This window comes from Rhinatrema bivittatum, chromosome 2 (assembly GCF_901001135.1).
Source record: "Rhinatrema bivittatum chromosome 2, aRhiBiv1.1, whole genome shotgun sequence".
Lineage (NCBI taxonomy): Eukaryota > Metazoa > Chordata > Amphibia > Gymnophiona > Rhinatrematidae > Rhinatrema > Rhinatrema bivittatum.
This window is the reverse complement of record NC_042616.1, coordinates 93,174,274-93,193,066: the sequence shown is the minus strand read 5'-3', so window position 1 is coordinate 93,193,066 and position 18,793 is coordinate 93,174,274. Positions and strand designations below refer to the sequence as shown.

The window sequence follows — 18,793 nt, the reverse complement described above, 5'->3', positions numbered from 1 at the left end:
TGAAAAGAGAATTTCAGTAGTTGAGCCCAGAGAAAAGAAGAGCTTGAAGTACCATGCGGAAGTCAGAGGGGTCTAAGTCTAGAGATGTGAATCGGAACCAGAATCGGATCCGATTTCAGTTCCGATTCACATCTCTATAGATGTGAATCGGAACCAGAATCGGATCCGATATCAGTTCCGATTCACATCTCTACTAAGTACAAGTTTCAAGTGCCGGAGTAACCGGTTTGAAAAATGAAGATTAAGTGTTTTTATGTGAGCATGCATAGATCAGAAATGGATTTGTAAGACTCCAAGGTTACGAACAGTATCAGAAATGGTGATGGTGACCTCTGAAAACTATTGCATCAGGAATATTTGTAATAGGAAAATATGAGAGAACAATAACTTGTTTTATTGATGTTCATAGCCCACTTATTGTGTTTCAGCCAGTCATGAATTGAAGAAAGACATATAGGCCAATACAGTAAAATGTACCCAGGCTAGCGCCATTTTACGCGACTTGGATGTGCATTTTAGACATGCTTGCCAGACGACCTATACAGTAAATGCATTTGTGCATCCATAACATGTGTGCTAACCAGCATGTAGGCAATAGCGCTCATCGCATGTAAATAGCATGTTAATGACGATTAGCTAGCACCCTCAATACAGTAACGCGCATCCTGAAGCTTTTTTTACATGGAAAATTTAGTGCCTACCCTATCCCTGGAGTTAGTGTGTTGGCGCTACTCATGGCAGACATATTGGATAGCTTCGTGTGAGTCAGACTACATCCAAGATGGATCACCTATACATTTTTGCCTTGCTAGCCATTATCTTGTGTATGAAAGTGAGAATAGGGAATGCTAGGCAAAGGTAGAGCGATTCCTTAGAACAATGAATGAATTCCTGAGACTAACCAACAAGAAAACACGGTACCAATACCTGAGGAGGTAAGAAAGAATGGACGCCTGTAAGGACCTCACAAGGGATGCCCAAAAGTGTGTATTTCTTGTCCATATATCAATGCACCCATTAATGACGTCTTCATTTACAACATCTTAGTTGTTGAGAAATGTCGATGTCCATGCAACCTGGATTACAGATGCCAATTCGAGACATCTTAACCGGTCAAAAATGGATACCAAAGGGTGTGAAGGGCGACCATGCGAGAAAGAGCTGTACATGGATGTTCAATCAATTTATGCAGGCTATGGATAAAGGGCAGTACCTATTCCTACATATAACACGCTGATACTATTATCAATAACAACAATACTGCAAAAATCAATAACAATTTACTTGCAACTTGATAGGCTAAAGCTGTACTTGATTAACCTTGTATGCTATGTCTTATGTCCGCATTAAAGGCCATTCCCAGCCTAACCCAGAAACTGTAGGCACTACAGACAGCTTTGGAACTCCTAGTTGCAGATATAAATCATCTTACTGTGCGTTTGGACACCTTGACCCTACCCAATGCCCCGCCGCCACCAGTAGCGGTACCCGTGCCACCAATCACAACCATCCTTTATCGCACCTGCCAGCCATGCCCAGTAAGCTGGGGATCCCAAGCAATGCCTGGGGTTTCTGAACCAGGTGTACTTTTCCTTGCAAGCATCATTATTCATAGATGACTTAACAAAAGACTAGATACATCCTCTTTTTTTTGGACAGGAAAGCCCTAGCATGGGCCTCTCCCTCTGGTAATCGACAGACTTATTCTGCAGAACTTGCAACAGGGTCTCTCTGTGTTCTACATATGTGACAAAGGTGAGATTTTCTGGCATGTAATTTCTGTGAAGGGATCTATAGCAGCCTGGTTTCCTAATAAGAGTTTTTATTGGTGTTCTAAGGCCTAGTATAATATGTGCAGTGTTGCCTGTTCATTGATAAGGTTGTTAGGGTTCTTTTGGAATGAGAGGTTTACTATATTGTAATGGTAATTCCATTTATTCATGATTTGAGGGCCAAGCTCACATCCAGCACACATTACAAATAGTCTAACTCCATAGGAGCTCCAAGTGTCTTTTTTGCAGAGTTTTCTAGTTGGCACCAGAGGAGTGCATGTAAATATAATATGCATGTTGTGATATTTTAGCCTCAGAAGACTATACTCTTGAATGTTCTTTTTCATGTACAATTTGTTTTAAATGCATAATTTGTGTGTGTGTGTGTGTGTATAAAGGGTGTGGGAGTGTGTGTATGGGGGGGAGGGGGTGCTTGTGGAAAGCTGTAAGGTTTGCCTAGGGTACTTAATCTACTTCCTTATACATGGCTTCTGGGCAGGAGGGCGGCTTGTCAGTTTTAAAAAATATAGATTGCAGGCTGGAGCTGGGCTTTGATAGGCCCGGGATAGGAACTGAATACTCTTTTGCATAGGGCAGCAAAAAAACTAGCACCGGCCCTGCCTAAAACCCATTAGTAAATAGCCCTCTATGTTGATGAGTGAAGTTATTAACATCTCTGATACACCAACACTTGGTTCTGGTATATGATCTACTGAGATTGGCGTTAAGGATTAAATCAAACATTTAAAATCATATTGCCTTAGTTGTGAATTTTGTACTTTTACTGTGTAATGTTATTTATGTATGTTTTTTATAAGTTCCTTAGGGCTTATGCATAGGTGGGATATAAATAAATTAACCATAACCATATTTAATATGTAAAAGGAAAAGAAAAAAATAAGTAATCTTATAGTAAAAAAAATCCTACAAAAAGGTGGACAATATTATTCTACCTGTTGATTGAAATAACTTTAGAGCATTATGGTTACCCCCTCATGCATAAAATAATGGGCAAATTAAAACAATACCCTCAGAATGTTATGCTCAGGCTTGTGGACCCTTGGCCGACGAGAGGATGGTATACCTTTCGGAGGGTCCGTAGGCTCTCTCGTTGGGTGGCGAGGCAGAATAGGGAGGCAGGACCAGCTGACCCTTGGCACTGGAGGCTGAGGTGAATACGGAGGCGATGAAGAGATGAGATGAGGCGCTGTGTCTTCACCACTGGTGGTCAGTGGTCCCCCCGGGAGGAGCCCGTAGGGACCCGACCGCTGGGACTTAGGTGGACCTAGGGAGGTCAGGGAACGGTGCAAGGGCCAACTGGAGCTTCGCCCTGGAAGCCCGCGGTTCCCCCAGGAGGAGCCCGTAGGGACCCAGGCCGCTGGGACTTAGGCGGGCCCTTGGAGACGGTAGTCTTGAAGAAGTCCTAGGTCAAGTGCCAGAGGGTCGTTGCTCACCAGTCCGAAGTTGTACGCCAGAGAATCACCACTTGCCAATCTGAAGTCAGGAACCAGAGAATCACCGTCAGCCAATTCGAAGTCAGGAACCAGAGAATCACCGTAAGCCAATCCGAAGTCAGGAACCAGGAACACCAAGACTGAACAGGATCCAAAGTTCAAGGACTCACCGAAGCAAGCAGACTGGACAGCGCTGGAGGACGTTGCCAAGTCACTGGATGAGCAGAGGAAGCTGCCTTTTATACTTCCTCTGCCCTGGCTGATAGAGAACAGGTGAGGCCATTTAAAGGGATGGGTCCCTTTAATTATGTGGAGGGGGCGTGGCCTCATGCCCAAGCATGGCGGCGGCCATCTTAGATTTCCCCTGCGGAGGGGAGACGCCGCAGGGGGGAAGCAGGACGGCTTCCCCTGCAACGGGCAGCGCCGGAGGCCGCGCGGGCCGCGATGGCCCGAGTCAGAGCCCTCCCCCAGGGCTTCCACGGCACCGCGAAATCAGGTAGGGGCCGCAGTCGAGGGGCACCACGGCCGCAGAGCACAACACAGAAAAGAAACATAATTATATAAAGGCTCAATAATCACTATGGATGTCAATTTATAAAGAGCACAGAAGAAATGTTTAGCAATATTTCAAAACTCAGTGAAATGGCAAGTTTTGGCATATTCTGCCTATTATCCAGGTAGATTTTAGCCGTACAAGTCATTATCTTCCTAAAATCTAGCTAGATTTAAAAAAAAAAAAAAAAAGAAAAAAAGTGGCATTCTGGGGCCATAACTGGGAGGAGCTGCTTATCTGGTACGGTAGATGGATAACAGTGATATTCAAACTTATCTGGCAAAATTTAGACTTCTTATTAAGCAGGTATAAAGAGTCAGCTGCTTATTTTATCCAGTTAACTTTAGAATTATCTGGGTATATTCAGTAGCAGGGCTGTACCATTGAATACCCCAGTTAGTCGAATAAGACTTATCTGGCTAACCTAACAGAGGCCTGGCTTCATCATTCTGCTATATTTATATATTTATAGCAGAATGATGTACCACGTAAAAAAAAAAAAAAAAAAAAAAAAAAGAGGCGAGCTGAAATTGTATAGCCGGCCGCATCACGGCGGTGCGTTTTTGCTGTGGTTGTGGCCGGCCGCACAGTTTCGCACCCATAGCGCCATGGGAAAAGGTGTAGTTATTTCCCGCGGTGCTGCCAGCAATATTGTAAAAAACATTTATCACCCGCAAGGCTGCCAGGACATAACTCCACCCCAACCCCGTTCGCACGCCTCCCCTTCCCCTAATTTGCATTGTACCGCTGCAATGTGGCTAGTATCATGTGTGATAAGGCCCTAACGCACGTGATACCAGCACATCACGGTTTGATGAATGACCCGGTTACATAGCTGACTATGTCTGAATATGGACCTCATGATATTTCACCCAAAAAAGAAATTGTTTCAGATTGAGCCATTTGGGAATATAAAATAAAAACATCTCTTTATTTCTGGATAGCCCAAAAGCCTTTTGAGATATGTACCATATAAAGCAGATACACAATCACAAGCTAGCAAGATCTCATTATAACACCTATTCAATGAATAAAAGAACAATTCAAGTAAAAGGTGAATTTTAAGAGAGATGCATGCTCACAAAGTAGCAGAAGAGTGAGCAAGTAGTGCTTAATCGAGCTAATGCAATTTTATAAACCTCGCATATATTCGTGCAAGTAGATGTGTGCAAATAACTTTGCTCATGTACAAATGTGGATTGGGGCCAACATATACGCGCACAAGTTGCAATCTTATAATTTGCAAATACAAAGTGCGTATGGCTATTACCTGTGCATATTTACTTCTGCTATTTATCAGGTGTAAGTCAGAATAAAATTCTTTATAGCCAAATACTGATAGGGTGAGGGTCTGGGTAAACTAGGGGGAATGCAGACTGAAGAACCAGGCCGGGGGGGGGGGGGGGGGGGGGGGAGGGGGTGTCTTGATGACCTAGAGATAGACTGGGCAAACTGGTAAACTAATTGATAGAACTGGTAATTTCCTTAATGCCCGCATGTTATGAAATGTGCTCACTTGCCCCTGTAAAAGCTGAAGAGTCTTAAGGAAAATACCCAATAACTTTTCCTCATATAACTGCTTAAAATTAGTAGTACACATACATGTGAATAGGCATATTTTATATAATGTGCATGCGGATAATCTAAAATTCATGATCATATGGGTGTGCGCCCACATATGCGTGTATATGGACCCATGCACATGTTTATTTTAAAATTACCATCCCTATAATCAGATATTTGAAGACTGAAGTCAGTCTTTAATGGAATAGTTATGTGGGCAATTTTTAGAGGAATCTATGGGCGCCGGTGCGCCTATTTTGCATAGGCCGCCGGCGTGTGTAAAGCCCTGGGACGCGCGTAAGTCCCGGGGCTTTTGAAAAGGGGCGGGAGGGGGCGTGTCCGGGGGCGTTCCCGAAACGACATGGCGTTTTGGGGGCGGGCCCAGGGGCATGGTCGAGGGAACAGGCAGCGCCGCTGGGCTCGGCGCGCGCAGGTTGCACAAATGTGCACCCCCTTGCGCGCGCCGACCCCGGATTTTATAAGATACGCGTGGCTACGCGCATATCTTGTAAAATCCAGCGTACTTTTGTTCTCGCCTGGTGCGCGAACAAAAGTACGCAATCGCGTATTTTTTAAAGATCACCCCTATGTGCATAAAACCCGGATATGTTCCCTCCGAGGCCGCTCCGAAATCGGAGCGGCCTCGGAGGGAACTTTCCTTCGCCCTCCCCCCACCTTCCCCTCCTTTCCCCTACCTAACCCCCCCCCCCCCCCCCGGCCCTATCTAAACCCCCCCCTTAACTTTGCGCGCATCGGCCGGCTGCCCTGCTCCGTGGTCCGGTCCCGGGGGCTGTTCCCGAGGCCGCGGCCACGCCCCCGGAACGCCCATGTCGCCGCCCCCGAAACGCCGCGCCCCGCCCCCTAAACGCCGCATCATCCCGCCACATCCTCGACAGGAAGCCCCGGGACTTGCGCCGGGTTTTAAAATCCGCCCCATACTTTCTTGTTTCAAAAATATGGGCCTAATTAAAAGCATTTACATGCTTGAAACTGGGATTTACATATGTAAATGCACTTCACCCATGTAAGTGTGCTTTTGAAAATGGCTACAATATATACCATATGCATGTTATAAAATAGCCTGAATACATGCACATGTGCACGCAATTTTAAGTGGATGCGTGCCTATGCACACAAATGCCACTTCTATCATGTAAGTGGGGGGATTTTAATAGATACGCGAGCTGGAGTCATTACCAGTTTTCCCAGTCCGATGCTCCGCCCAGACCACGCCCTGCCCCCTTTTTGGAACTTTTCATTTGTGTGGGCAGTGGGAGATACGCATGTACTCAGGCGGCTTTTAAAATCCAATTGGCATATGCTGGCCCAAAATATCCGCGAATCTTCCAGTTTTGTAGTGCATCGAGCGTTTAAAATTCACCTTTAAGCGCATAAATCCACACTCACAAAGTTACACTTGCTCTTGAGAGCAGGTGTGATCTTTTGTGTGTATACCTCATGGGCTTGTGCGCTCACTAGTGAATTTTCAAAATGAATTTATGCACAAAAATCTGATTTGAAAATTCTGGCTTATTCAGCTGTTTTGAAAATTACTTTCCTCAAATGTATTTTGACGAGGCACAAAAGTGCTATGCTGAGAATTTTTTTAATGACACCTGACAGATTGTTTAGTTATCCCAGTACTCCTGCTAATAAATATAACTGATCTTGTTCTAACAGGGTTGCAAATTTTGGATATATTAAGGATTCTTTGTAATGTTCTGAGGCAAGAGGGAAAGAGAGAGATGATTGACCGTAATGCTGACCAAGTAATGATGTCTATTATGGAAGGTCACAACATTAGCTACCCAGCAAGAGGATGAGTTTTCACCCAGAAGAATTATAGCACCAAAAGCGTCTTAGGTTAATAACAAAAGGAGGTAGACAAAGGCAGAAGTTGCGTATGCAGTGTTGTGATCTAAGAAGCTAATAATCCAATAAGTAAAATGGAAGAAGAGAAAGTTATAGCACTACAGCCTTAAGCAAATCCAAATGCTGCACCCACAGAACAAATGGAAACTGGACAAACGGGGATGAAAAACAGTGTCAAGGAATGCTTCTGCAGTCCCAGGGAGGTGGACTGCCTGCCAGGAATCTGAACCCACATTACAGAAAAACTGCCAAAAGCGCAGTGCAGCAGGACCTCCGGGAAGGACAAATGGGGAGCTGAAAATAGACTCCCCACCACTGAGGAGGCACATTTGAAGGGGGGTTTTCTCTGTGGGAAAAATCCCTTAGAAAATCTCCCTCTGAAAGGTTTCTGGATATTCTCATGTCTACTTATCGTAAAAAAAAATAAAACAAACATTTCTTTTGAGAACTCTTAGATTAATTGTGCTTCTTTTATGTTTTAAGCAGGCTTTGGAACTTCCTTATATTACAAAATGTCACGTGAATAGTAAGTAACTGCTTGGCCTCTTCTATTCTGTGAGACTTTATGTAAGGGCAAAAGGATTAGCATTTAAAAAGTAAAGAGATCCCACAAAGGAGACAACTTGGATATTTAGAAAAGATGCAGGAGTCCAAGACAGATCATCAGCACAGCAAAGGAGACAGGTAAGGGCAGAAGAGCAAACTGAGCAGACTTTTTTTTTTAACCAGTATATATCAGTGAAAAAAGAAAGTACAGACATGGGATTATAATTTTTGAAACGAGAATAGGAGGATTATAAGGAGAATGACAAAGAAAAACAGAAACACCAAGCAAACAATGCTAGCTCACTTTTCACCAGAGAAGAGACTGGAGCTCAACCATTGCTAGTTGCTGAGTGTGCATATGGCAGTGGGATGGATAGCACACACTCCTGTCACAGAAGAGAGAGTTTGATTGGAACTAGCAAAAATGAAAGTGGAGAAGGCAGTAGGGTCCGATGGAAATGCATCCTAGGATTAAAGGAGCTCAGACAGATTCTGGAGCCCCTGATGACAGAGGCTCTGGCAGCGCTGTTCACTCATCCCTGGTTCCTGAAGGATGGGAGAAAGCCTTATGTCTGCCCCCTTCACAAAAGTGCTAATAAGGAGGTTGGTTAAAACGGACAGGTAGTCTGATCTTAGTGATGGTTAAATTAGTTGAAAACCTACTAAAGCATAGGAGAGTGGAATATCTTGAATTCAGCAGGATGAACAATTCAAGGCAGCATGTTTCTACAGACAGGAAACTGTGTCAAGCAAATCCAATCAATGTCCTTGTTTGTGTGAGTACAGAACCAGATCAGGAGTGTGCACCTGATAATTGGATTTCAGCAAAGCTTTTGACACCGTCCCACACAGAAGGCTCATAAATACACTGAGTAATCTAGGCGAGGGAATCATGGTGGTTATTTAACTGGATTAGAAACTGGTTGATAGCCAACACAGAGCTGGAATAGATACCAAGCAGCTCTTGCATCTAAAGACCTTCATGGCTCTAGGTCTATGTCCCCAAATCACTGGTACAACCTGTTAATTTTGCCAACACATTCTAGATATACACAGTCTTTTAAAAATCCCAGGAACACAAAACGCAAGACAAATGCAAAAATATTCGACTCCAAATTGTACAAAAATGGGTGCACAAAGGGCCACACCTGTTGGCAAGAGAGCACCAGGAAGATGCCTGTCTGAAGGCAGACCTTAAGTAGGTGTGGCATCTGCTGGGGTTTCATCAACCATGGAAGGAGTAGGATTTCTGGATGGAATCTCCCTGATAACCCCAGAACAGCTGTAGTCTCTGTGGAAGACTTCTGATTTTATTGATAATAAGATATTGTTTAATAGTAACTGGAGTGTGGTGCCCATCAAGGATAACAGATCCACACAGCCTTTGACTTGGATGTCTTGAATTTTAGCTTATTAAAGCAAAGTCATTTACTAATTGTGCCTGGGCTAGACTGCATAACAGATCAATTTTCCTCTAGGCTATAATAAACCTGTATATCATCTGCAAATATTTGAAAATGCAGACTACGGTCTTTCTCTTATCAAGTTCCCTGGGGACTGAAGATAGATCTTAAAAAGTAAGGGTGATAACATCGATCCATGGTGGAACCTATACAGAAGTGCAGCATGCAGGCTTAAATCTTTACAAAATCACAAAATGCAGACAGCAGTGTAGCAATTATCATTTGGGCCCTGGTATGGATGTAACCTCTCCACTGATGAGATTCCAATGGAGTTGATCTTTATCCAGTACCTGATGATTAAATCCAGGGATTGGAGGACTCAAAAAAACCCCCAAAAAAACAAAAAAAAACCCTTAGTTTGAGCCCATGTGCTTCCCATGCTGTATGGGAGCCACACATGCTCAGGTTGGTTAGGCTGCATAGCCACAGCCTGATCCTGGATGATCACTCTTAACTGCTTATACCCTGGTGCAGCTGCAATGCCATCCTTACCTTCCACCAAATAGCTCTGCCACTGAGTGTAGACCTTGGTTAAGGCAGATATTACGATTCCTTTCAGAGATCAAAGGTGTTAGAAATTTTGCATGGAAACAAAGAATTCAGAAAACGAGGGACCTTTGTTTTAATCTTCCATTTTGACTGATGATTCTACAGTAGTAGTAGAATGGAGCTCTTACAGACTTCTGCAGCTGACTCATGCCTTTCGTGTAAAGCGATGGATCATATCTTTGCCATCATGCAGTCTGTTTCTCCTCTTCCAGGAGTATTTATTTTCCTCTTGTTGGCCGCTTCAGTATACAAATTCTCTATTCCCAAATGCACCACATCCTTCTGTACAGGTTCCACCATGGATCAATGTTATCACCCTTACTTTTTAAGATCTATCTTCAGTCCCCAAGGGAACTTGATAAGAGAGAGACCATTTTCAAATATTTGCAGATGATATACAGGTTTATTATAGCCTAGAGGAAAATCGATCTGAGTCTGTTATGAAGTTGCAGTCCAGCCCAGGCACAATTAGTAAATGACTTTGCTTTAATAAGCTAAAATTGGATGCATCCAAGACAAAGGCTGTGTGTGGATCTGTTATCCTTGATGAGCACCACACTCAAGATATTATTTAATAGTAACTAATTATCAATAAAATCAGAAGTTAAAATTGTAGGGGTAGTACTTAAAAGTGAGTTAAACATGTATTGAAATTCACTGTGCACTGGGCTCAGGAAGATTCAATTAAATATTCAAAATACAGCTGCTTGGAAATACTTGGAGCTGAAGTTTAAGGATCATATTTCCGCAGCTCACAACAGCTTCACTGGCTTCCAATTTAAGATATTATTGCTAGGTTTTTGTTTTTTTTTTTTTTAAATGTTTGGGTTTTTTTAATCAGCCAGTGTAATTTAAAGATCGCTCATAGTCTTTTATCCCCTCTAGGGCACTGTGATTGTTGCAGGATGCTTGTCTTATTCTAATTTATTTCACAAATGGAATACAATCTAAGACTAGAAAAAAGGTCTTCTTTGTAAGCCCTAACCTCTGGAACTGTATCCCTGAGAAGCTGGACGATGGGGAATTATCTGAATTTTATAAAAAAAACACTGCAAAGCCTGGTTTTTCAATATGGCTTTAATTAATGGCATCTGATGGATGCCTTTTTTCTGTTTTGCTTTAGACTAAAGAGATATAGTAAGGAATAACATTTTTCTTATTGATACATTAAGTATGATTGTTATCTAAATTATTATACTTTTACAAATGTATTCTTTATTTTTGTAGTTTGAGAGAGAGAGAGAGCGTGCGAGAGAGCGAGACTGACTTTATAAAGCTTTCATAGTATGCAAGTATTTACATCACTATAGGAGGGCCGGCTAGTAACTCGAGGTGAGGATTTGGTGGTGGTGTAGGGTTTTGGGACCAGTTTTACCTGCAGACTGAGATGAACAAACAGCACAGTACTCCTCAGTGAAGACTTGATAATAAGCTAAGGCGAGAGAACATTGTAGAAATCTTGTGTGTGACTTTCCTCACTCCAAATGACATCAAATCTTCACTGAGGTGTACTGTGCTGTTTGTACGTCTCACTCTGCAGGTAAAACTGGTCCCAAAACCCTACACCACCACCAAAACCTTACCTCGAGTTACTAGCTGGCCCTCTTATAGTGATGTAAATTGTTGTCTACATGTCATGTGCCACCCCAGAGGGTCCCCCCTCCCCCACCCATATCCCCATAAATCTGTTATGGCCATTTGGGGCTTAATGCCTGCAAAAAAGTTGTAGTTATTTCCAGTGTGCAATAATGCCCCTCATTTTCAATAAGCCCACCCAAGCCTGTCCCTTTGAATAAATTTGCCAAATTTGCATTCGTGCCATGCACTGTGGCAGTTATCGTGTGTGTTATGCCATTAACACCATAACGAACTTTGATGAATTACCCTGTTATATAGTAACAAATCAGATGATGGCAGATAAAGATCAAAATATTACATTCAGTCTGCCCAGTAGAGAGTCATCTAGGATAGGCATACACAGAACCCACTATGCAACCCAACACTATCAATATGTCCCCAGTCCAAGCTAAGAAGGGGAAAACAGGCTTATTGTGCTCCTAGTTTGGCACCCGGTATTGCTCTGATGAAAGCATAAGAACATGCCATACTGGGTCAGACCAAGGGTCCATCAAGCCCAGCATCCTGTTTCCAACAGTGGCCAATCCAGGCCACAAGAACCTGGCAAGTACCCAAAATAAGTCTATTCCATGTTACCGTTGCTAATGGCAGTGGCTATTTTCTAAATCAACTTAATTAATAGCAGGTAATGGACTTCTCCTCCAAGAACTTATCCAATCCTTTTTTAAACACAGCTATACTAACTGCACTAACCACATCCTCTGGCAACAAATTCCAGAGTTTAATTGTGCGTTGAGTGAAAAAGAACTTTCTCCGATTAGTTTTAAATGTGCCCCATGCTAACTTCATGGAGTGCCCCCTAGTCCTTCTATTATTCGAAAGTGTAAATAACCGATTCACATCTACCCATTCTAGACCTCTCATGATTTTAAACACCTCTATCATATCCCCCCTCAGCTGTCTCTTCTCCAAGCTGAAAAGTCCTAACCTCTTTAGTCTTTCCTCATAGGGGAGCTGTTCCATTCCCCTTATCATTTTGGTAGCCCTTCTCAACATTAATAGTGTTGCAGTAAAAGTAATGCTAAATGCTGGGATGACACAGGCTAACAACCCTCTCAGCCTCCCAGTTTCTGCCCCAATGTAGAGCAATGCTGGACACCAGCATTGCTCTACATTGGAATGAATTGTAAACCTCTGCATCCTCTCAGCTTGGTCTGGGGACATTTAGGGAGTTTTGGGGAGGATCAGAAAGGTTTGGGCAAATGGGGATAGGGCGTGGGAGTAGCTCTCTTTTTTTTGTGAGTGGGATTTGGGAGAGGGGATGGTGGTAGGCCACTTTAAAAAAAATAAATATCAGAGGGGCAAGTGGGCGAGAGGGGGGTTCCCGCGCTAGACACTTAAAAAGATATAGCACATAGGTGGGAGTGGGATTGGAAAGGGGAAGCAGACATCCCATACTGTTTTTTAAATATTGGGCGGATAGACAGAAGGGATGTAGCTGACACTCCCCCCCCCCCCCCCCCCCCCAATATCAGGCAGATGAAAGGGAAATTGGGAAGGGGGAACAGGTATTAGAAAGTGTTTGAGGTTTTTTTTATTTTATTATTTCAGAAAGAGTGGGGGGGGGAAATCAAACAGTGGGCAATTTATTATATTTTTTTTTCTTAATTACAGTCAAGAGGGAGGTAGAGTGGCTGAACAGATTTAGACCTGCTCTTGTACTGCCTGGATTTGTATGGCCAAATCTGATCAGTTAACACAGAATATCTTGCTAATCAGCTAAGAGCGTGATTTATTAAGGCTTTTCTCGTCTATGAGAAAATGCTATGTAAATCAGCCCTGAAAATTTGAAACGCCCACTCTGAAAACGTTCCAAAACGACCTCCTTTAATCTAGATACATTCTGCTTGCTCAGTGATTTTGTGTGGACAAAATTTACCTAGATAGAGGAGGACATTTTAAATGGCAACATTTATAAGGTTTACAACCATAAATGTTTTGAATATCAGCCTCTTTGGTTCTTCTTCTCTTTTGCAAAAACAAACCAAGGCATTTTGCCATCAAAGTTTGTTTTCAATTGCATAAAACTGACTGTAATATTAATTATCATAGGAAGTAAGTTTGAGGTTAGGCTTTTCAGGGGCAGTGGCACAGTTATTGGCATAATGCCAATGGACAAAAACATTGTAGTTTCTAGCTTGAGGAGGAGGATACCTGGAAGTAACCTGGAAGAGTTACAAGTAAAAAACAGCATTTCATTTTTAGACCTCAGAAAAAGAATCAATAACTTGCTTGATCCTGATAACAGACTAAAGGAATGTTCCAAAATATATGAGTTTCTAGCATCGCCTACTGAACCTATTAATTCTTTCGATCCTACAGCTAGGGTTTTAGGACTGGCAAAACACATAAAAAATTAATGGTAGTAGCTGAAAAAAACCAAAACAAAACACATATTCTCCAAAGACTCAATGCAGAAGAAAGTATCCCAGCATAAGTATTGTCCAGTGATGATTGGAAAATGAATGCTGTTGATTTCGATCTGGAAAATAAAACAACTTAAACCCTTACTAGCTAAAGGTTTGATCCACACTCTGACAGGACGTGCAAGTGAGTCCAATACTGATTATTAATTCAAATAACTACTTTGGACATTGTGCACGTAGAAGTGATGCCCTGCATACCTCAAATGTTTCCATCTGGGCGGCTTCCAAAGTTTGTTTCTTTTCCTTGCTCTGCAAAGAAAGATAGGGCTTTACTGAACAGGACTCTGGCCAGCAACATTTCTTTTTCCAGCCTGACTCATTTTCCTTAACAGCTAAGGTTCCAGTCCATTAGGAACCTGTTTGCTACCAAATGGGACAGGACAGGGGTGGAAATTGAAGGCTGAGGTTGCCATGAGCGTTCCCCCTCCTGATAACATTTATTTATTTAGTGATTTTTTATATACCGCGGCACGTTAATAACATCACCTCGGTTTACAATAAACAATAAATCAGCAACAAGCTTTACAGTAAAAAATGAAATAAAGCAGAAACATTATATATATCAATTAAAAACAAAAACAATTAAACCAATGACAATCATATTCTACAGTTAAGGCATGTCTAAAATGGAACGGAAGATCAGAGACAGATAAAATAAAATTTAGCGACGAGTGAAATACTAAATTGGTGAGTGGCAATGGATCAGAGCCTGCCTCCTCCTCCTGCCTGCCTCCTCCCTCCTGTGGCCCAGCCATTGCAATTTCAGTCCTTGGCAGGCACTTGCTATGCATGTATCCTAAATCCTGCCAGCAAGTTTGTATTTCATGAGATTACCTGCCCAGGGCTGTGACCTCACTGCCTTCCCAATATTCTGAGATTCAGCTGGGCCAAGAAACAGGGCCAGTGGAAGCATTCATTAGGCGGTGGCCTAGGGTGGCAGAAATGGATGGGGCGGCAGAATAGCCGGTAAGGGTGGCAGTTCTGAAAGGAGCGTAGAAGGGACAAGATGAGACATGAGTGAGGCATGGAGGTGGAGGGCGTTTTCCCTTTTGGGTATGTATTTAAGCTGAGGTTGTTTGCGATGTGTGAGAGAGAGAGAGAGACACATACTATCATAGCAATTTTTTAAAATCCATTTACATGCGTAAAGTGCACTTGCATGTGAATATCCTAGGCAATTCAAGGGCATATATTGTAGCAATTTTCAAAAGGCCACTTACACGGGTAAAGTGTGCAAAACCCAATTTTAAGCTTGTCAATGCGTTTTAAAATCAGGCTCTTAGTACATAACTTTACTCACAGTGTGAAGAGATGTTCCTGGAGGCGGGGGTGTGCAGGGGATGGCCCTTTCATGCGTACTTTTAGGATTTTCAAAAGTGTGCACAAATTAGCAGATGTAAATGTTGGTGGGTAGATTTCCTAGATGGTTTTCAAAGTGAAAGTAGGTGCATCTTTTCTTCTTCAATTTCGCTGTAAATGTGTGATAAGAATGGGTCTTGCCACCAATGCTTTTTTTTTTTTTTTTTTTTTTTTTTTTTTAAGATTTGGACCAACTAGAAGGATTTTTTTGCAAAAAAGAATTATATCTGTAAAATCTGAAGTTTCAGGATTTGCCTTTCAATGTGTTATTCTAATACTATTCTAATTAATTTTTATCTATATTGAACTTTTTCCCCCTGATATATTTCATAGTTAATTAGCCCCCAAAGTTTTGGTCTAGTAGGGTGGCTGTATGTATCCATCATTCTTCTATAATCTTTTTTCCTGTTTGTTATCTTATGGTATCCTGTTTCTTTATCAAGTGTTCTTGATATTAAAATTTCAAATAAAGAAATATAAAGATAAATAAAAATTAGTGTGGGGGGGGAAAAAGTTTGCAGATTTTTCACCAAAATTACCCTAAAATGGTTAACACTTTATTCAGTATATGAAGTGCAATTTGTTGAAAGACATTTTTTCCATTGTTTGAGCAAAACTTTCAAATACTGAAAGTTTGTAGAGTTATTTTATCCTTACCAGTGCACTAAAAATAGCAGGGTGAAACAATGCAAAGTGAACTATTTTAGGGCTGCTCTCCCTTTGAAAAAACTACCATGAAAAATCTCATTTTGCATGTATACACAGACACCTGTACGCTTGTGTGTATGAGCTTCTCCATGGGGAAAGCAATTTTAAATCAGCCTGAATTTAAATGCACATAAATGTACTTTGAAAATGGCTGTTCTACACTGGTTTGTAAGGCAAAAAATTGCAATCTGCTTGGAGCAGGTGTAACTTTCTGCATTAGGTTACTTTTGAAAATCAAAGATATGCATATAAAACCTTACCCCCTCCCCCACCTCAATTCCACTCCTGAAATGCCTACCTGCAGTGCATGTAATTATATATGCAAAATAGTTTACACTTGCAAAGTATGCAGGTTAAAAATCTCTCTCTGACACAATTTCAAAGGGAATGTGAAAACTGGCTTGCAGATCCACCATTTCAAATTATCTCATTGAAAGTTACCCTCTATAAGATTTTTCCATGCATTTTCTTTAAACATTTGTTATCAGATCTGATTCTCAAATATAGTTTCAAAACTAATTACAAATTAATTTTAGTAATACTTACAAGAAGGGGGAGATTGATGCTTTATAGGACTAGAGCAGGAAAGAGTTGAGCTGATGACAGAATTAACTAGCAGCTTGATCTATTTGGCAGGCTGCAAGTACAGTAATAAGTATTAATCCCAGCAGATATGCAGGACCTCATGTAACCAGGTCTGTCTGGCAGGCTACATAGGGAAGCTAGGAGGCCAGATACTCATGTAACACTAATATTAATAGTGATTCAGATTATTCCAAAGTCTTGCAGTCAGACTTAGGAAGGGAGCTGGACAGAGTATAAACTAAAGGGCAGATGCAATAAAGTTGCGTAGAAAGCGAGCGCAGAACAGTCCGTGCACGGCTTCTCTTCACACACACCAGGCGCTCCCAAGAGGGGCGCCATGCAGTATTTAAATTAGGGGCTTGCGTTAGCAAGGAGGCACTAGGGTCGCTTGTGCGACCCTAGCGCATCCTTGCTAACGCGAACCCAATCTGTTTTCATGGCTGCCATCCTCCGGTCACGAAAACAGATGCCGATAAACTCGGCATCTGTTTTCGTGACTCGGCTGTCCACTGGTGGAAAACCGAGGCCGATAAACTCGGCCTCGGTTTTCATGATGGGTCCCCACTGTCTATTTTTTTTTTTTTTACTTTTTTTTTTTTTTTTTTATTTTTCATCCTACTTAATATCACAACTATATTAAGTAGGAGGCAGTACAGAAAACCATTTTTTCTGCTTTTCTGTACTTTTTTTTTGATGCGCACAGCTATTAACGCCTGCTCCTAGCAGGCATTAATAGATGACAGTTAAATGTGCGTCCAAGACACACACTTTTTTTTTTTTTTTGCATTGGGAGTTAATGCCTAATAGCCTCATTCACATGCATTTGCATGCGATGAACACTATTAGATTCACTCCGCGTTGGATATGCGCTAATCCCTTTATTGCATTAGGGGATTGATTAGCGCCTATTCTACCTGCGTCCGACTGCAGATTAACAGTGCGCTCGGCTGAGCGCACTGTATTGCACGGCCCCTAAGTGGGGATCTTGTATGCATATCTTCTCAAAATAGTGGAGAACTAAGAAGGAAGATGGCAAAAACTGTCCTGGATAAATAGAAAGATCTTACAGGCTATTATGCTCTATGGCTGGTGGTTGGGATAGATTCTAAGAGTGTGGGTGGAAGTAACTGGACGGGTCAGTTGGTCTTTCCTTTTAAAAAAAAAAATATTTTATTAATAATATTTTAGAGCAAAAGTAATTCTTAAGAAAATATTAACAATGAAAATACAAATTATACATCAAGGAAAAAAAGAGAAAAAAGGAAGAACAACAATAATTTCAATGTGTGACTACAAAGCAAGCAGGAAAATCCAAGAAATATGAAAATAAAGAAAACAAAGCAGAGGAAGCAGAAAGAGAGGCGCTGCACCATCTCAACAATCCTTAGAGGTAGCTGCGGAGGGATGGAAGAAGCAAGAGGAGCAGCATTAATAATTCAAGGAAACAAAGTCAACTGTGAGAGTCCATAAAAGATATATCTAGCAATATTGATACTGGATGCATTTACATGGAACATTAAGCAAAACCAGGGCTTCAAACTGGGCCCGATAAAAAGAAATTCTTTCCTTTTTTCTGAGTCACTTCAGCAACTCTTACAGGTGAATTTTCAAAGGAGTTACACATGTAAATGTTACCTACTATCACAGCAACTATCAAAAATCATTTACCTGCATTAAGTGCATGTAATGTGGGTAAAATCTATTGAATTCAATAGCATGTATTGTAGCAGTGTTTTACATAGTTAAAGTGCATTTATGTGTGTAAAACTCAGTTTTACGCATGAAAATGCTTTTGAAAATCAGACCCTTGTAGTTAAGAAACACAGAGTTTTTCTTTCAAAATACAATCTATGGAGCCAGTCGTGGTCAGGGCTCAGTATGAAATCCACAATCAAGGATGCCACGGAAGTTATTTCTCCCATATTTGCCCAGAGCCCCGACTAAATCATGTGAATTTAAGAATAACTCGATAGTGTGCAAGCACTCCAGAAGAGAGGGGATTTGGCTAGGGCCTACAATGTTCAAGGGGCCTACTTTTGTTGGGCAAATTAAAAAAAAAAAAAAAAAAAGCTAAATTTATCTATTTCTTTTTTTTTTAAAATTTAAACTTTATTAATTTTTCAAAATCATGACATAACACTGTCATTTACAAAATATGAGTGTCTACAATTGTTACTCTCCGAAGGAGAGGAAGAAGAAAAAGAAGGAAAAAGCAAACTCATTCGAAATATTATACTTTCATATAGACGCTCCTATGTACAATGAAATTAGGTGGAATCAACTTCTCATTAGAGCAAATTCAAAG

At 41.5% G+C, this 18,793-nt stretch overlaps 1 long non-coding RNA gene across 1 annotated transcript in view; it reads right to left on the bottom strand.

Annotated features, from left to right (window-relative positions):
• Positions 1–18,793, bottom strand: part of LOC115086036 — an 86,781-nt gene that overhangs the window by 13,226 nt on the left and 54,762 nt on the right. The window contains exon 2 of the long non-coding RNA XR_003855023.1: positions 14,035–14,085. This is a non-coding gene — a long non-coding RNA (uncharacterized LOC115086036). The remainder of the gene's footprint in view (positions 1–14,034; positions 14,086–18,793) is intronic.